Consider the following 17,337-nt stretch of genomic DNA (forward strand, 5'->3'; position numbering starts at 1 on the left):
TTGCTACATATTTGTAGCATGTGTTTTTGGATAGCTTACGAATTCTTAAACTGTAGAAGACCAACAAATCTAAATATAGCCGAGAGCTGTTTGAAAACAGCCTTGCTTTGTCTCTTGGATGCCAATCAAATGTTTGCAGTGGTTGCAACTTATAAGGCTTCTAGACCAATATTTTTGGCTGGTTTAGCATCCAGGTTAATCAAGGCTGATATGCATGCATATTTATTCTCTTCATTATGTACTCCTGCCTGCAGATTAAGATGTAATGAAAAGATCACACCCCCTTTTGCCCAAAGGACTAAAAAGGACTGTATTCTGACTGTACTAGCCACCTCTGAGCAGATTGCCTATAAACGTAGATTTTGCACGGATATATACAATGACATTTGGTACTCATTTATTTAAAACTAGGTTTAAAAATATAATAGTTATATAAATGTATTAGCAATATAGTATATTTACTTGAATTGTATTAGATAACTATATAGAGAGTTGCAACTACAGTTAAAATGATATATTAAACCTTTTTTCTTTTTCTTTTGTTGTGGTTCCTCACTTTAAAAAAACACTTTGTGTGTGTTTGTGTGTGTGTGTTTTTTAAACAAATTTTTAAAATATTTTTCTGGGGTATTTTCCTCTGCCATTATAGTATTTCTAAAGCAATAAAAGAATAATGGAAAAAGGTGTTCTTTAAGCCCCACCCCTACTAGAAGTAAAGTTGGACAGTGTCAAGAGATGGCCCAGATTAGTTGGCATACCGTATTTTCAAGCATGGGACACCAGCCATCACTACTGTGCCTTTAGTCTTGGCAACTTGAGTGAGTAAAGGAGGAGCATGTTTTGACCAATGGCTCTCCCAGGCAAAAGGTTTAACCTACTGACAAAACCTGTTCCCTGCCAGGCAAAAGAGGGACACTCACCCAGGCAACAGCCCTGCTTGGAAGGTAGAGCTGCAGACTATAAGAAATGAGTTAGCATGGACAGATGGCTAAATGTGGGCTTTCCTTTAATAGGTCTGCAAAGTTCTGCTTTCTGGAACTTTTTAATCAAATGGCTGAAAGTTGAATTGATGCCCAAAACTGGAAGAGTCCAGATCCAAATGGCACATGTGGTAAATCCAATCATTCACCATTGTGCTGAAATAACAGAATTGTGTGCTTCATTATGCCTGAGAGGGTTTGTCTGCCATCCCAATTCTAATACAGACTGGGAAGAAACTGGCATTATTTGAAGAGCTAATTTTGATCTGTAGGAGTACATTGCATTGTTTTACTTAGGAGGAGCCAATGTTCCTTCATTGGAACATTGATCAAGAATCAGAAACTATGTAATAATGCAGGGATGTCCAACCTACTACTACTCCAACCTACAATGGTGTCTACTGTTGACCTCGCCCGATTCCTAAGAGGGGCACGCATAAGCACACCAGCATTGATTTGATTTGATTTTATTATATTTATATGCCGCCCTTTTCCCCCGAAGGGGACTCAGGGCAGCTCACAATTCAAATCAGGGAAGGGGGGTACAGACAGAAAATAAAAGACAAAACATAACAATACATAATTTAAAAACACACAACAGTCATACCATTCGAGACGGGGGCAACAGCTCTTTAGCCCCAGGCCTACTTTTGCCTACTGTTGCTGTTCTATAGTCTCCATTTATTCACACCCATTTACTGTGTTCATATTTATGTTTATACTTATACCTGTTATCTTTTACATGTTTGACAAACTAAATAAATAAAAATAAACCTTGGCAATTTTAAGACTTGTGGACTTCAATTGCCAGAGTTCTCACCCCATACTCCTCATGGCTGGTTGGAGAATTCTGGGTGATGAAGTCCACAAGTCTTAAAGTTGCCAAGGTTGGACAGCCCTGATGTAATGATATTTACAGCAGACCCCACCTCTTTATTTTCTGCAAACACTTGCCCTTTGCTGATGGTGCAGTAATTTGAGGAAGACCCTATTTTTGCAAGGACTGATGAATTTAGAGTTTTCACAGCTGTAGAAGCCTGATGTTTGGACCTCTAAAGTAGTGAGAGGATTGAATGGTTGCAGGACAAAATAGGATCTTCTAGAAAATCAAAAGCAGGTTCCTATATTCAACATATAGTAAGCAAAATGGATGTGAGGGGGTATCTTTTCCTTGTCTAATTCTACTAATTGGGACCCTGGATGTCTGCCCAAAAGTCCTGTCTGTTCACAACGCCAGTGTTTATCAACAGAATTGTATTTTGCTGTATTTTTATTTGACATTGTTGTTTTATTGTGATATTGTAAATCTCTCCTTTTTGGGTGAGTGCTATGAGTAATGTGTAAGCATCAGAAGGTTGTGGGTCAGAATATTTATCAAGCTATATTAAGCCCTAATGAAACAGGGTTTTTAAGGAACATCAAACCTGCAAAAATGGATTTCTAGAATTAAGTCTGGGATTTATGTTGACATAGGATGAAGAAACTTCTCTTTCTGGCTCATGGAGAAAAAACATACACCCCGAGTTACAGTACTTTGCCTATTGGGATCCCCCATTTATAACAACAGTCTACCAGGAAGTACATCTTAGTCTTGAAAAAGTGATTGCTTAAATGGTAGATGAGAAATCAAGAAGCAAGCAATAGAGGCACTGCCTCATTATACAGTAGCTATCAGCTGCCAGGTTGTCTAAATTTTAGATTACCTGTATTTGTATTTCAGGATACACAGAAGAGTAAGCTGTTTCACCTAATTTATTGCAGGCGGTACAGTTTGTAAAATGTTTTGTTTGTTTGTTGTATTTATTGCCTGCCTTTTCACTGATATTTGTTTCCCCCCCCCTCATGTATCTATTCATGACAGAAACCAGCCCTGCAACTTCTGTTCTGCCTCGATGTCCCCATGAAATTGTCTTGATACCCAGCACGTGAAAGAAAACCGGCTTAAATCATCCTTAGCTGTACTAGCACTAGAGTAGTATTATCCCCTTGCTCTAACCCTGTCAAAGGGCAGTCTAAAGATATATAAAATCTCTTTAAGATCTTGCTCCCTTCCCCTATTCTCTTAGAGGCAGAAGATGGATTGGCAGTCAGAACATCAGCATAGATTGGCGGGTGGGTTGGATTGAGAGAGAGTGTGACTGGCCTAAGGTCACCCAGCTGACTTTCATGGCTAAGATTAGGCTAGAACTCATGAACTTGAGCTTTATAGGAGTCGTTGTGGTGCAGTGATTAGAATACAGTATTGCAGTCTAATTAAGCTCATTGTCAGTTTCATCCTAACCGGGTCAAGATTGACTCAGCCTTCCATCCTTCCGAGGTGGGTAAAATAAGGACCCAGGTTGTTGGGGGCAATATGCTGACTCTGCAAACTACTTAGAGAGGGCTGTAAAGCACTATGAAGCCATATATAAGTGATATTGTAGTTGCTATTATAGTCTGGTGCCTTAACCACTAGACCAAACTGACTCTCTACATGGAACAACCTTTGAAGTAGCAACTGAAGCAAACTCATCCATGCAAAATGACACTTATTCTGGGGTTGCATAGTGGCTACCAATAGGCTTTTGAGCCCAAATTAAAGACCTCCTAGACGTTGTATCTACCTTATCAAGCATGAGTCTCCCTGTCCAGTCGGAACATTGAGAGAAGGTATACTAAATATCCCACCATCACTTAAAGTCAGTGGTAGGATTCAATTTTTTTCACTACTTGTGGGTGTGGCATTGCTTGGTGGGCATGGCTTGGTGGGCATGGCAGGGGAAGGACAGTGTAAAATCTCCATTCCCTCCCCACTCCAAGGGAAGGTTAGTGCAAAATCCCCATTCCCTCCCAATCAGCTGGGACTCGAGAGGCAGAGAATAGATGGGGACAGGGCCAGTCAGAGGTGGTATTTACCAGTTCTCTGAACTACTGGTTCTCCAGAACTGGTCAGAACCTGCTGAACACCACCTCTGCTTAAAGTGAAAGAGGCTTGTACTAGGAAGCAGATCTTCTTAGTAGTAGACCTTACGTTGTACAACATTCAGCCCCCAGACATGCAGTTTGCTCCCATGAGTCTCATTTTAGGAAAGCTATTAACACCATCCTATTTTGACCGGTCTTTGGATCCCAGATAATTTTGTTTATTTACTAAGGCTAATTTGCCAGTTCAATTGAAAACAGCTCTGAGTAATTTACATTCCTAATTCCATAATAAGATTACAAGACAAATTAATACTTTCAAACCACATGACCCAATAATACGTTATTCTCTTTGTGCCATCATATCCATCCATAATCAGCGATCAAGTGACATTATTCCATCAATAATCACTCAACATTTGTCTGTCTCCAAGGACCCTCCAGAAAAGCCAAGTCTTAAATTGGTTTTCAGAATAGCACCATTTGAGGACATCCATCTATTACTTCTATTCAACTAAAAGTAGTTTATCTTGAGTGGATTCTTATTGCAATAGCAACAGCACTTAGACTTATATACCACTTCATAGTGGTTTTACAGCCCTCTCTAAGCGAGTTACAGAGTCAGCATATTTCCCCCACAATTCGGGTCCTCATTTTACCCACCTCGGAAGGATGGAAGGGTGAGTCAACCTTGAGCCTGGTGAGATTTGAACTGCCGAACTGCAGCTAGCAGTCAGCTTTAGCAGCCTGCAGTACTGCACTCTAACCACTGTATCACCTCTGCTCAATATTTCTTATTTTAAATACAGTACATGATTTTTGGATTGCTCATGTGTGCACACCCGATTCGGTCAGATTGGGTTGTTCATCAATGTTGTAAAATAAATAAGCCAATAAAATGTTCCTTTGGGCATTCTAACCATAAGGATCAGACTTATAAGCAGCCACTTAGGTTTATCAGATCTGGGAGTTAAAATATTTTTAATGAGATTTTATAGAATTGCAATTTGAGCCACGTACAGTACAGCACAGCACAGCACAATATAGTATGCAAATGTATTACATCATATTATGGAAATCCTGGCTGTACACCAGAGAGTTTGTTTGTTTGTTTAATTTATTTTCAGTCCATTTCATTTCAAACAACTCCTGAGTGTTTCATGATGGATCTGAAACAGTGGTGGGATTCAAAAAATTTTTACTACCGGTTCTGTGGGTATGGCTTGGCTTGATGGGCATGGCTTGATGGGCATGGCAGGGAAAGGATACTGCAAAATCCCCATTCCCTCCCCACCCTACTAACCTGTTTTCCAGCTCTGTTCTCCTATGCAGGGCAACAAAAGAAGACCCAGCTGATCAGATGGGACTCGGGAGGCAACAAATAGATCAGGGGTGGGGTCAGTCAGAGGTGGTATTTGCCAGTTCTACGAACTACTCAAAATTTCCACTACCGGTTCGCCAGAACCGGTCAGAACCGTCTGAATGCAACCTCTGATCTGAATCCAGATTTCTTGGAATACTGTCCATGATGAACTATTCCATAATATCACAAGCAGGTTTATTTGTGAGGTGTTGAAGGGGGAAAAAGTCAGAATGGTAGCAATGACTGCAAGATAAAAGCCTTGCCTTTTCTTCCATGCTTTGAATGCATAACTTATGCAAAAGAATTACGTAAAAAAAAAGAACAGGGCTTCACGGTTGCCATCTTGACATTTTAATACTTCCGCCAACATAAGGAGCATTTAAACACATTCATAGAAATGTATCCATTACATTATACCGTAATGAAATGCATTTAATTATTTAACACATGCATTCTGCTTTGCCTTTCTAAGGTTGTTTTTCATTTCAGTTATAACTAATTGCCTCACTGAATTCAGCACTGCATCTCACAACCGAAAGAACAATTTTGAAATAGCCTTTTTAATAAATAAATAAATAAATAAATAAATAAAAGGCTGGTCTTGAAAGTAATCACATCTCAAGCAATTTAAAGTTTGAGCTGCTTTAATTAAATGTACCGTAATTTAAATTTGAATTAAAGTTTCTTTCTGCAGTTATTCTGCAGCTCTAAGAAACCAGAAGAAAATAGAAAAAGTTGAGCAGAAGAAGAAGAGATTATTTTCCTTATTAACTTTAAGGGGGAAAGTACATTTAATCTCAAATAAAGGAACAGGTTGTTGAAGTATGCCAACAACAAAGATTCCAGATGAAATTTTCTCATGCATGCAATTGTGACCTCACTTAGCAGCTCTAGAGTAAGTTTTACTCTCTTAGCCTTAAGTGCACTCTAGGAAAGACAATTGTGACATGCTTTAGAGCAACGTTTTTCAAACTTGACACTTTAAGATGTATGGACATCAATTCCCAAAATTGCATAGCCAGTCCTGTTGGGGAAGTCCACACAGCTTAAGGTTGTCAAGTTGAAAAACACTGCTTTAGGGGATTGTTGAAAAGATTCAGAAATAATGCAAGTGTAATGGACTACATCACCCATAACAATTTGCAACCAAAATATTTAAAAAGGTAATCTGTAATTCCAATCCTGCATTTGCTCTGTTTCCATTAGAACTCACAGTACGCACATATTGCTCATATCTGTATTCAAGATTGGCAGCTGTCCATTTCACACACACACACACACACACACACACACACACACACACTGAATGGACACATACACACAATTCTTATTAGAAAAGTACTCTCTGGATAAATTAATATTTATCCATATATTATTTCTGAATAGAACAATGAAGAATGACAGCAGATCATAGACTCTCAGGTCTAAAATGGGACTAGAATTCACCATCTCTTGGTTTCTAGGCCACCAGATCAAACTGGCTCTATAGATATCAGAGATAAATTCCTTATTCCTGTGTAAGTTCACAGTTAGCCCTAATATGATTTGTGAAATATACTTGCTCCAGTCTAGTGACTTCCCATAGCTAGTGAAGTGCTGTGCACAAGTGCTTATCTTTTGCCAGCAAGCATTCCAACCTCAGAGAGATTGGTGTAGAGAATTGTTTGATGTAAATTAATCACATAAAGTTAGAATTCTGCTTTCTCCTGCTTTGAATTTATTTGGCCCTCTTCTCACTTCTTTACTATGTTTGGCACAATGCTACTCACCCTGAAAGCCAATAATGTCCATATCTAAGACCAGATTGAACATTCAATGATGAACAGACTTCCACTTGACCAATCCCTTTTACTGGAAACACTACAAGGATAGTAGGCTATAAGGATATAGGAGAAAAGAGGTTGTGTGCTGCTTGCAAAATACACACAAGTAGTAATACTATTAAAGTTAGTAGTATAATTTTAATGATTAGACAACTGGCCATATCAACTGAATGGGCATCAACCACAATAAGACATATAAGAAAACATGCACTGTTCTCTTCATCCCATCAAGCACTGACAAAATTATTGTTAATCCAACTGGAAATGATATATGGCTTGTTACTACTACTATCATCATTAGCCCAGGTTCCCCAATTGTTACTACTTAGCTTCGTCTCAGAATTCTTAGCCAATCTCTTTTTGCCAAGCACACTGGGAATTTAGGAACTACGGTTCTCCTAATACATTCAGACATGCATGAGTAAGACTTTAGCTTCCTGCTGTTGCCTTGGTTTTATGGGCTGGGGAGGCCAAATAGCAGTGTAGCAATGGATTAATAGTTCATTTTTAATCTGGGGGAAGTTTTCTTTCTCTTCATGAAATAACAGTAAGTGTTCTTTGCCAGAAAATACTGCAATTCCCAAATGCACATGGGAGGAGGAGGAGGGAACCAAAGAATTTTGAATGTTAAAGGATGCATGTAATTTGTGTGGATATAATTAGAACCAAAAGAAGGTTGGTTTATTGATGACCCTAGCAGTGATTTCGGGTAGATCAGTGCTGATGTCATTTAGTCTGCTTGCAGGTTGTGGAGTCTATCACATATGGTCAAAAGTGTAAATTTCAAATGAGATAAGATAATTATGAAGCATATGATTAAGCTTGTGATAAAAGAACAAAGAAAAGCCAGTGTGGATGGGGGTTAAGACATCAGGCTAGAAACCAGAAAAGTGTGTTCCAATTCCCACCTTAAGGCGCAAAGCCAGCTGGGTGATTTGGAGCCAGTCACTTTTTCCCAGCCCTAGGAATGAGGCAAGGGCTTCTGAAATCTCATCAAGAAAACTGCAAGGCTTATCCAGGCAGTCACCAGCAATCAAAACAGACTCAAAAACACTAATAAATAAATAAGTGGAGAGATAACTATTTAGATACATTTTAAATGTAAGTCTGTCAATTCAGTTATTCATAGGTTGGGTGGATATGGCTGGTATTTAGAGGGGAAATGACCAAAGAACCCCAGGGCCCTATGTTAGACTGAGGAATCTGATAACAAGCAGATTCCATTCTTTTGCCAAGCAAACATTGGCTTTATCTGGGAGATCCCCAGGAGCACAGCTCCACTCATAGAAGACTTTACCTGTCATCATAAATAATGGACTTATAAGATTTGTTTGCTAGTTTACTAAGGCTTATATACCACTCGGATCCAGAGGGGATCTCTGAAAGGCTTATATTCCTTTCTTTTGGTGAGAAAATACAATTGCAAAACAATATTACAAAATTATAATGTAATAACTTGTAACAACTGTATTGATTTTTCGGAGTATAAGACACACCTTTTTCCCTCAAAAAAGAGGGTGAAAATCTGGGTGCGTCTTATACACTGAATACAGCACTTTTGGCCTACTGAAGCCCCACCCCCTTTGAAAAAAATGGATGTGCAGAGGGTTTGGGAGGCTTGCAACGTGCTCATGGGGGCTGGGGAGGGCAAAACCGAGGAAAAAAATGGGCTGTTTTTGTTCGGTTCCCCCCACCCACCCCCAGGAGCACTCTACAAGTCTCCCAAAGCTCTGCATACCCCCCCCCTTTTTTTTGCAAAAAACAAGGCTTGCAGAGATTTTGGGAGTCCTGCAGAGTGCAAAAACTTTTTTTTAAATTTACCTCTTCAAAATATGGTGCATCTTATAGTCTGAAAAATATGGTATATTTTAATATAAAAATTTAAATTACATTAATGTAAATTTTTTTAACATTGAAAAACTATAAATACCAAGGAACAAGAAACATCCAAACACAAACCATTTTTTTTTATTCCCTTCTGTGAGCCCTCATAAAAGTCAAATTTTAATGGATTTTTCCAAAGCTCCATAAGGTTGTTGAAGCTAATCTAATTCTGACAGAACATGGACTGCAACTGCGAAGGCTCAACTCTTGAGAAGGCCATGTATGTTGAAGTTCTGGAAATAAGGGTCAAAAGTGATGCTTCACTATCTGGTCTTAGTTTTTAGTCAGAAATCACTGGGTCCTGAAGATATCCAGGTCCTGAGCCATGAGGGGCTTTAGAAATGAGAACCAGCATGTTGAATTATTCCATCAAAAACAACTGACAACTAGTGAGGTTCTTGAAATAAGGGTGTTACATGAGCCAAAGTGGTGCAGTGATTAGAGTACAATACTGCAGGCTACTTCTGCTGACTGCCGGCTGCCTGAAATTTGGCAGTTCAAATCCCACCAGGCTCAAGGTTGACTCAGCCTTCCATTCTTCCGAGGTGGGTAAAATGAGGACCCAGATTGCTGGGGGTAATAAGCTGACTCTGTAAATCACTTAGAGAGGTCTGTAAAGCACTGTAAAGCGATATATGAGTCTAAGTCAGTGGTGGGATTCAAAGATTTTTACTACCGATTCTGTGAGCATGGCTTGGTGGCCTGGCGTGGTTTGGTGGGCATGGCAAGGAAAGGATACTATAAAATTTCCATTCCCACCCCACTCCAGGGGAAGGATACTGCAAAATCCCCATTTCCTCCAGATCAGCTGGGACCGGGGAGACAGAGAATAGATGGAGGTGGGGCCAGTCAGAGGTGGTATTTACCGGTTCTCCGAACTACTCATAATTTCCGCTACCGGTTCTTCAGAACTGGACAGAACCTGCTGAATACCACCTCTGGTCTAAATGCTAGTGCTATTGCTACATGGGAGAAGTTTGACATTCCCATTGCTGCTTGAGGGCTGTATTGTAGACCATTTGAAGCTTCCTGATAGTCTTCAAGCATAGCCTCATATATGATCCAGGTATAGGAAATACAGTATTGTTCTCACATATGAGCAAGGTATATGACATGCATGGCTGACTGGACACTTTTACTGGGAGGGGAGTATTTTCTTTGTTTAATAAACTTGTACATAATATTGCAAAATCCATTTTTAAGTTACAAACTAAAACTATGGAAAGATGGCAATTTCCTTATGACTCAAGTCAGTGCCAAATTTTTGTTTCTCCGTTACTAATAAATAGTTGTTCAAAGGAATATTTACTTAAAGATAGCTGACAAAATTCCATTATGGTGGTGTCACTATCCCAAAGTTGCTTTGGGAATGTTGCACCAACATTCACAGTGTGGATAAAAGTTACTTGTCAATCAATTCCCTTTTGTGACCCATGGATTGGTTTTTGATTATTCAGTCGCTTGAAGCACTGTATCCTTAAAAAGTTGCTTTATAGTCAGATTCTTGGTCTCATTGGCTTAGTACCATGTATTTTCAGTGAGTCTGGTGTATACATTATGCTGATAAGCCACCATTGCCTGGTTCACACAAGTCATACACCAAAACAAACCCTCAAATTATCTTAATGATTAGTCAAAATTAAACAAATCACATCGAAGGTTTAATATCATGTCGAAACTCATCCTTCCTTTAAAAAAAAATTTTTTGATCAAATAAATCCTTTTTTGTCCTCCAGCACACATTGATCCACTGTTCAATATAAGTACCATGTTTCCCTGAAAATAAGACAGGGTCTTATTTTCTTTTGACCGCCGAAATAAGCACTTGGCCTTATTTTGGGGGAGGTCTTATTATTTTTGAGGTGCAGAAGGTGGCGAGCGTGGTCACATCCTGGCTGCTGCTGTGTTGCAATATTTTCAGGGACGGCTTATTTTTGGGGAGGGCTTATTTTAGTGCATGCACTCAAAAGCCAAATTGGACTTATTATTCAGGGAGGTCTTATTTTCAGGGAAACAGGGTAGCTCTACTACTATCATCTATTAAAAGCATGAACCAGTTTTCTGTCTGCCTTGAGCAGAATCTCACATAAGAGTCTTCTGCTGGTATTGAATGATAAAGGAACAGTTCCTTTTGAAACGAGGTAATACAATAACAGAGTTGGGAGGAACCTTGGAAATCTTCCAGTCCAATCCCCTGCTCAAGTAGGAGACCCTATACCCGTGATGGCGAACTTCTTGCACGCAGAGGTGGCACACAGAGCCCTCTCTGTGGGCACGTGTGCTGTTCGCCAGCTGCTCTTCCGAGTTCCATCAGGCACATGTGTGCCGGCAATGGAGCTTGGAAGAGAGCAGCTGGCACTGCAGTGTGCATGCACTTGACAGAACCCGGAAAAGCAGCTGGCTGCCTCACGCCTGCGCACTAGCCAGCTGCTCTCTTCTGGGTTCCGGGGTTCCAGTGTGTGCGCACTCCAGTTTCAGCACTTGGTGCTGAAAAAATTAACCATCACTGCCCTATACCATTCTAGACAAAGAGTTGTCCAATCTTTTCTTTAAAACCTCCAGCGTTGGAACACTCACAACTTCTGGAGACAATAGCAATAGCACTTAGACTTATATACCACTTCACAGTGCTTTACAGCCCTCTCTAAGCAGTTTACAGAGTCAGCCTATTGTCCCCAAAACTCTGGGTCCTCATTTTACCCACCTTGGAAGGATGAAGGCTGAGTCAATCTTGAGCCTGGTGAGATTCGAACTGCCAAATTGTAGGCAGCTGGCAGTCAGCTGAAGTAGCCTGCAGTACTGCACTCTAACCACTGTGCCACCGCAGCTCATCAAGTCGTTCCACTGATCAATTGTTTTCACTGTCAGGAAATTTCTCCTTAGTTCTAGATTGGTTCTCTCTTTTATTAGTTTCCATCCATTGCTTCTTGATCCTGTGTGAGGTGAGCATTTCATGCATGCAAACCCTCAAACAAGGTTTAAAAAACAGAATCAAATCATTTCGTTTCTGTGTTCATTGGCACAGAATCACTTGCAATTTCATGATGGATGCCTCTGCTCAGATAATAGTGGAGCAGGGATGCAGTTTCGGAGACCCTCTGTGTCCGCAGGATCTGAGATTAAAGACCAATAGAAATGGTCCCACTGTTGGGACCAGAATGTCCATCGCTAAACAAAGCAGTCTTTAAGTGAGTTACACCTGATTTTATGACCCCTTTTGCTGCAGTTGTTCAGTGTATCTCGGTGGTCATTAAGTGAATCATATATTCATTAAGCGAAGCCAGCTGAGAACATCATAAATGGTGATCACCTGGCCCTGGGATGCTGTAAATACATACTGATTATCAAGTGTCTGAATTTTGATCCTGTGACCCCGGGGACACTGCAACGGTCGTAAGAGCAAGGGCTAGTTGTACGTCATTTTTTTCTCAGTACCGTTGTAACTTTGAACAGTTGCTGAATGAATGGTCATAAACTGAGGAGTACCTCTAGTGTAGCTACATAGCTCTTTTACAGAGATAAGCAAATAAAATTATATTTAATTTACAGTGGCGTTATAGATTGATGAAGCCTTGCCCTTCTTTATCTGAAACTCATAATTAATAGCCCATTTGCATACAATGAACCATGAGATTGAACCCGAGCTCCGCTCTTTCCACTAATACTTTTTGTTCTTAGGAAAATATTTTTTAAACTCGGGTTCATTTTTTTTTGCTGTCCAAACTCCTATTACTCTATTTCAGATTATAATCTGGATGCCTGCTTATGTCAGCAGTTGTACCTTCCCCCAACAATCTTCCCGATTAATTTTCCCTTCCACATTTCCTTTACAGATTATGCTCCAGCTTTCTTCCTTTTAAAGCAATAGCCAAAAACATACTAATAAATTCAAGCTCTTGAACTATGAAGAAAAATAATATTTTTAAAAAGCTGTGCTTTTTTTAAATAATAACAATAACAACGAAAACCTGTTTACCAACTCTCAAGTTTGTTGGTAGACCAGAAAAGATAAAGTTCTTGTCCTTATTAAATATTTATCAGTTAATTACAATATGTAGATTGCACGGGTGGGTCATTCATCTTTTAAGGGGGAAGACAATAAAATACAGTGGAAAGTTGTGTTATCATAATTGCCTGCTGCCACTGGAAGCAGCCAAAGCTGCTGCAATGTATTTTACGTTTATCTGCACCGCCGCATTCCCATTTTGTGCACACAAAGCTGCCTCCGTTATTATTTCACAGATACTTAATGACTGCAACCTCTGCATTTTCTTAGGGGGGCTCTTTGCCAAAAGAGAGTTGGTTATCACAACCACCTCAGGGTGATCTGTCTCTTCTTATCCTCTCCCACCCAAAGAAAATATAAGAAAGGGTGATTAGAACCAAAGATTCGCTACCTTCTTCCTGCTTTAGATCTCGTCCATTGATATCAAAAATTTGGAAAAAGCCTAACTTGACTCTGCTGCCTGTATATCTGTCAGTCTGTCTGCCTGCCTGCCCCTCCCTCCCTCCCTCCCTCCCTTTCTCTCTCTCTCTCACTCACTCACTCTCTCACACACACACACACAAACACACACACATACACACAAACAAAAGAGAAGCAATTCTCTATCTCCCACCTCCATCTAAAGGTAAGGTAAGCATTCCCCTTGCACATATATGCTAGTCGTTCCCGACTCTAGGGGGCGGTGCTCATCTCAATTTCAAAGCCCAAGAGCCAGCGCTGTCCGAAGATGTCTTCGGGGTCATGCACCCGGCATGACTAAACGCCGAAGGTGCACAGAGCGCTGTTACCTTCCCACCAAAGCTGGTTCCTGTTTTTGTACTTTCATTTTTACGTCCTTTCGAACTGCTAGGTTGGCAGAAGCTGGGACAAGTAACGAGAGCTCACTCCGTTATGCTGTGCTAGGGATTCAAACCACTGAACTGCCGACCTTTCTGATCGACAAGCTCAGTGCCTTAGTCACTGAGCCACTGCGTCCCTCACCTCCATCTAGGCCTCCCTAAAAAGCAGTATTCAATATCCGGTGTTGATGAACAGTGGCATGTTGCCCAAAGTGTTATGGTCACAGGTTCACTCTCACTGCTCTAGTCTGAGACTGCCACCTGGACTCAACAGGGTACAGGCTTCCAAATGCCAAGGTGGGGGTTCTTCTCAAAGAGTCCCCTTCAGTGATTGTGAAAAACTGGGAGCCATGCAACATGTGCTCAAACAGCTCTTGAGAAATGTGCACCATGTTCCCATCAGAGGTCCTTACGAATCAAGACTTCTGCTGGATAATCAGTACCTCTAAGTCCTTCCCTTGCGTTGCATGGTGTCACCTGCTGCTATTATTTACTTGTTTTGCTTTCGTTTAACTCCGAGTAATAAATAAATTGGAACCTACATCTTCGAGCTGCAATGCATCATCTTATTTTTACAAGGATGCCTCTCGGCTGCGTGGGCTATTTTTTGGGGGGGAGGACATAAACAATGCTGATGCTTGGGGTTTTTGTTGGAATGGCGGTCCACCTGTCCAGAAAAAGAGTGAAAGATAAGCTACAGTAGAGAGATTGGAGGTGGACTACTCAATTGAGGGGAGCAAGTTTATAGGTTTTGTTTTTATTAGTGATTCCTTTGTAATGATTTCCCTCACTGTGGAGCCATTTGATCAGCTCCAACATGCTCCCAAATTCCAAATGTGATCCCAGTGTGGCGAACCTTTTTGATGGTTAATAATGAGAGCTTTATCCTGTCACCAGTCCTGGAGGCTATATATCTGCCTTTACCAATTCCTTTACCTTGTGGCAGTGGTGAAATTCTTTTTTTTTTTTTACTACCAGTTCTGTGGGCGTGGCTTGGTGGGTGTGGCAGGAGAAGGATACTGCAAAATCTCAATTCCCATCCCACTCTGGGGCCAGCCAGAGGTGGCATTTGTCAGTTCTCCTAACTACTTAAAATTTCCGCTCCAGAACCTGCTGAATTTCACCCCTACCCTGTGGGCTTTTCATTGGCCTCTGATCAATCAGTGGAATTTGAGCTGACCCATGGATATACTTTAAATATTTTCTAGTAGAAAAATGGAACAGAAACATTTAAAGTTATTTAGTTTTTCTTTAAATCAATGCACATGTTCAAAACAGTAATGTAGAATGTGGGTGAGCAAATACAAATAAATAGAAGAACTGGAAAGCAATGGTAAACTGCTTATGCCCTCATTCTGAAATTCAGCTTGAGAGTGTTTCTTAATTAATCCATAATTCAGGAGGAACAGAACCTAGGGTGCAGTGGACCAGGGAAGCAATAAATGAATAGAATAAGTGAATTCCTGCAATCTCTGCTCACATTTGATTCTCATCCTTAACTACTACCGAGAAGCCCTAGCAATTTGGGCAGCTCTCTCTCTCTTCAAATCATCACATTAAAACCATGGTCCACAATTTCACAAGGGACTTTTCATGCATTGCAAGAATTGCGTTGTCATGGGGCATTCAGAAAGAGAGAGCACAACACCGAAGAGAAACAAACAAAAGATTATTCAATCGGTATTGGATGCCTGCTTTACAAAAAAGAGGAGTCCCAAACTATGGGAAAGCAAAGATTCTTATAGAAGATCTGGGAACCAGGTAGGAAATCCTAGGGATTTGGTTTGTTGGTGAAGTTAAGCATCTTCTGTCTGTGCAACTAGGTACCTGAGGTGAGTTCTACTTTTAGGCAAAATGGGCCTCTCAGGAGAGCAGCAGAGCTGGGAAAGCCCATTGTTAAGGCAATGGAAGATTGTGGCCATCAGCTGATCACAAGATAGAAGGTTGAGGTTTCTCCAGATTGCAACTCCCTTGGGCTGTGCTGTGAGCTAGTGAGAGCCTCTACTTTTTGGTTTAAAAGTGGTTGCAGGATGCTTTGCCCAGGGCATGGAAAGTCAACCTAGGTTTGATGGGGTTAGTCAAAGAGGTGAACTGGGTTTGATCCTAGTCATAGCCAAAAGAGGGGGAGGTTATAGTCTCTGTTTTGCTTGTTAAATTTGTTTTCTCCATCACGAGTAAAACTAAGAATAAGCAAATTAAGTACACCCAGAGAACTTCTCATAAAACAATGTGTTCCTGTTGCCCTACCCCAATCAGTAAGAGCTGACTCCAAATTCAGACAGACACTTTTTTTCCAATATTGCTGTCTGGCCATACATAAGCAGAATTGGAAAGATTCTCAGGGGCCACATCACTAATACTCTTTTAATGCCCAATATAATTACTTTACCCTACTGAACATACAGCTTCTGCTTTAAATCTAATAAAAAATAATATTTTTCTTCTTCATTTTCTGGAGACTTAATATAACGAGGGTTGTTGGTTTTTTTCAACATGTTCCTATGGCATTTGGATTCCTGATTCATCACTTTTGTCATTATCCACCTCTTACGGTGAGTGGATCTGCCATAAGTGGGATATAGACACAGTTACTTTACTGCCTGGAGAGAAGATTCTTAGTCTGCATGTACTTTAGACTGAAAAAGTAGGAAACAAAACAGTTAAACATGTTTAAAAGTAGAAAAATGTTGCTTTAATGAGCTATTTTTAACTCGTATATTTGCCTTTCAAATTTCGTTAATAGGATTAAAAACTATATGAGGGAGCTGAGCAAGTCAATTTGATGGGACGTTCCTTCGTTTTCATTGGAATATTTTTCCTATTGGAATCAGAAATATTAAACTTTGGATCATTTTCATAATGAAACTCAAATCCAACTAAATTCTGATTATTATTTTTCTATTAAGATATAAAATGAAATTTTCAGCATCAGCAACAATGATGCTTCATAACAGCAGGTGCCAAACCTTTAACCCCAACTATCTTTATGATTTCACATTTTTCAGTGTTTATGTTATTGGATTAAAGGAAATCAATAGTTCGCAAATAAATAATTGTTTTGAAAGAGGGAAGCTTAAAGCTGGATTTTCTAAAGAAATTGTTTTCTTACTTTTAATACTTGTCAGAATTTCGTAGAAAATACTCCCACGGGACTATATTCTGCAGAAAAAAATGGGCTTCTGTTCCTCTAGTTAATTTATAGGGTGTTGTAAAAGTAAAGGTAGCCACTTTTACATTATTGTGAAGGCAGGGAGTGCTGTACTTTCTTTTTTTCAACTAGGCATCACTCCATAATTGTGTATCTTCCCCGGCTATCCAATTTGAAGAAATTCCCGTGGGAGTATTTTCTTATAATTTTATGGAAATGTGGGAAGCCAGAGAAGTTACAGACATCCAGAGAAATGATTGGAAGTGAAAGATCAGAGATAAGAAGAGATTGGACAGCCATTTGTCTGAAATGGTATAGGTCTCCTGCTTGAGCAGGGGCTTGAACCAAGAAAACCTCCGACTCTGCTATTCTATTATTCAGATACCTACGTGC

The sequence above is a fragment of the Thamnophis sirtalis genome, unplaced genomic scaffold, assembly GCF_051295495.1.
Source record: "Thamnophis sirtalis isolate CommonGarterSnake01/CBP01778 unplaced genomic scaffold, rThaSir2_p1.2 scaffold_3, whole genome shotgun sequence".
NCBI lineage: Eukaryota > Metazoa > Chordata > Lepidosauria > Squamata > Natricidae > Thamnophis > Thamnophis sirtalis.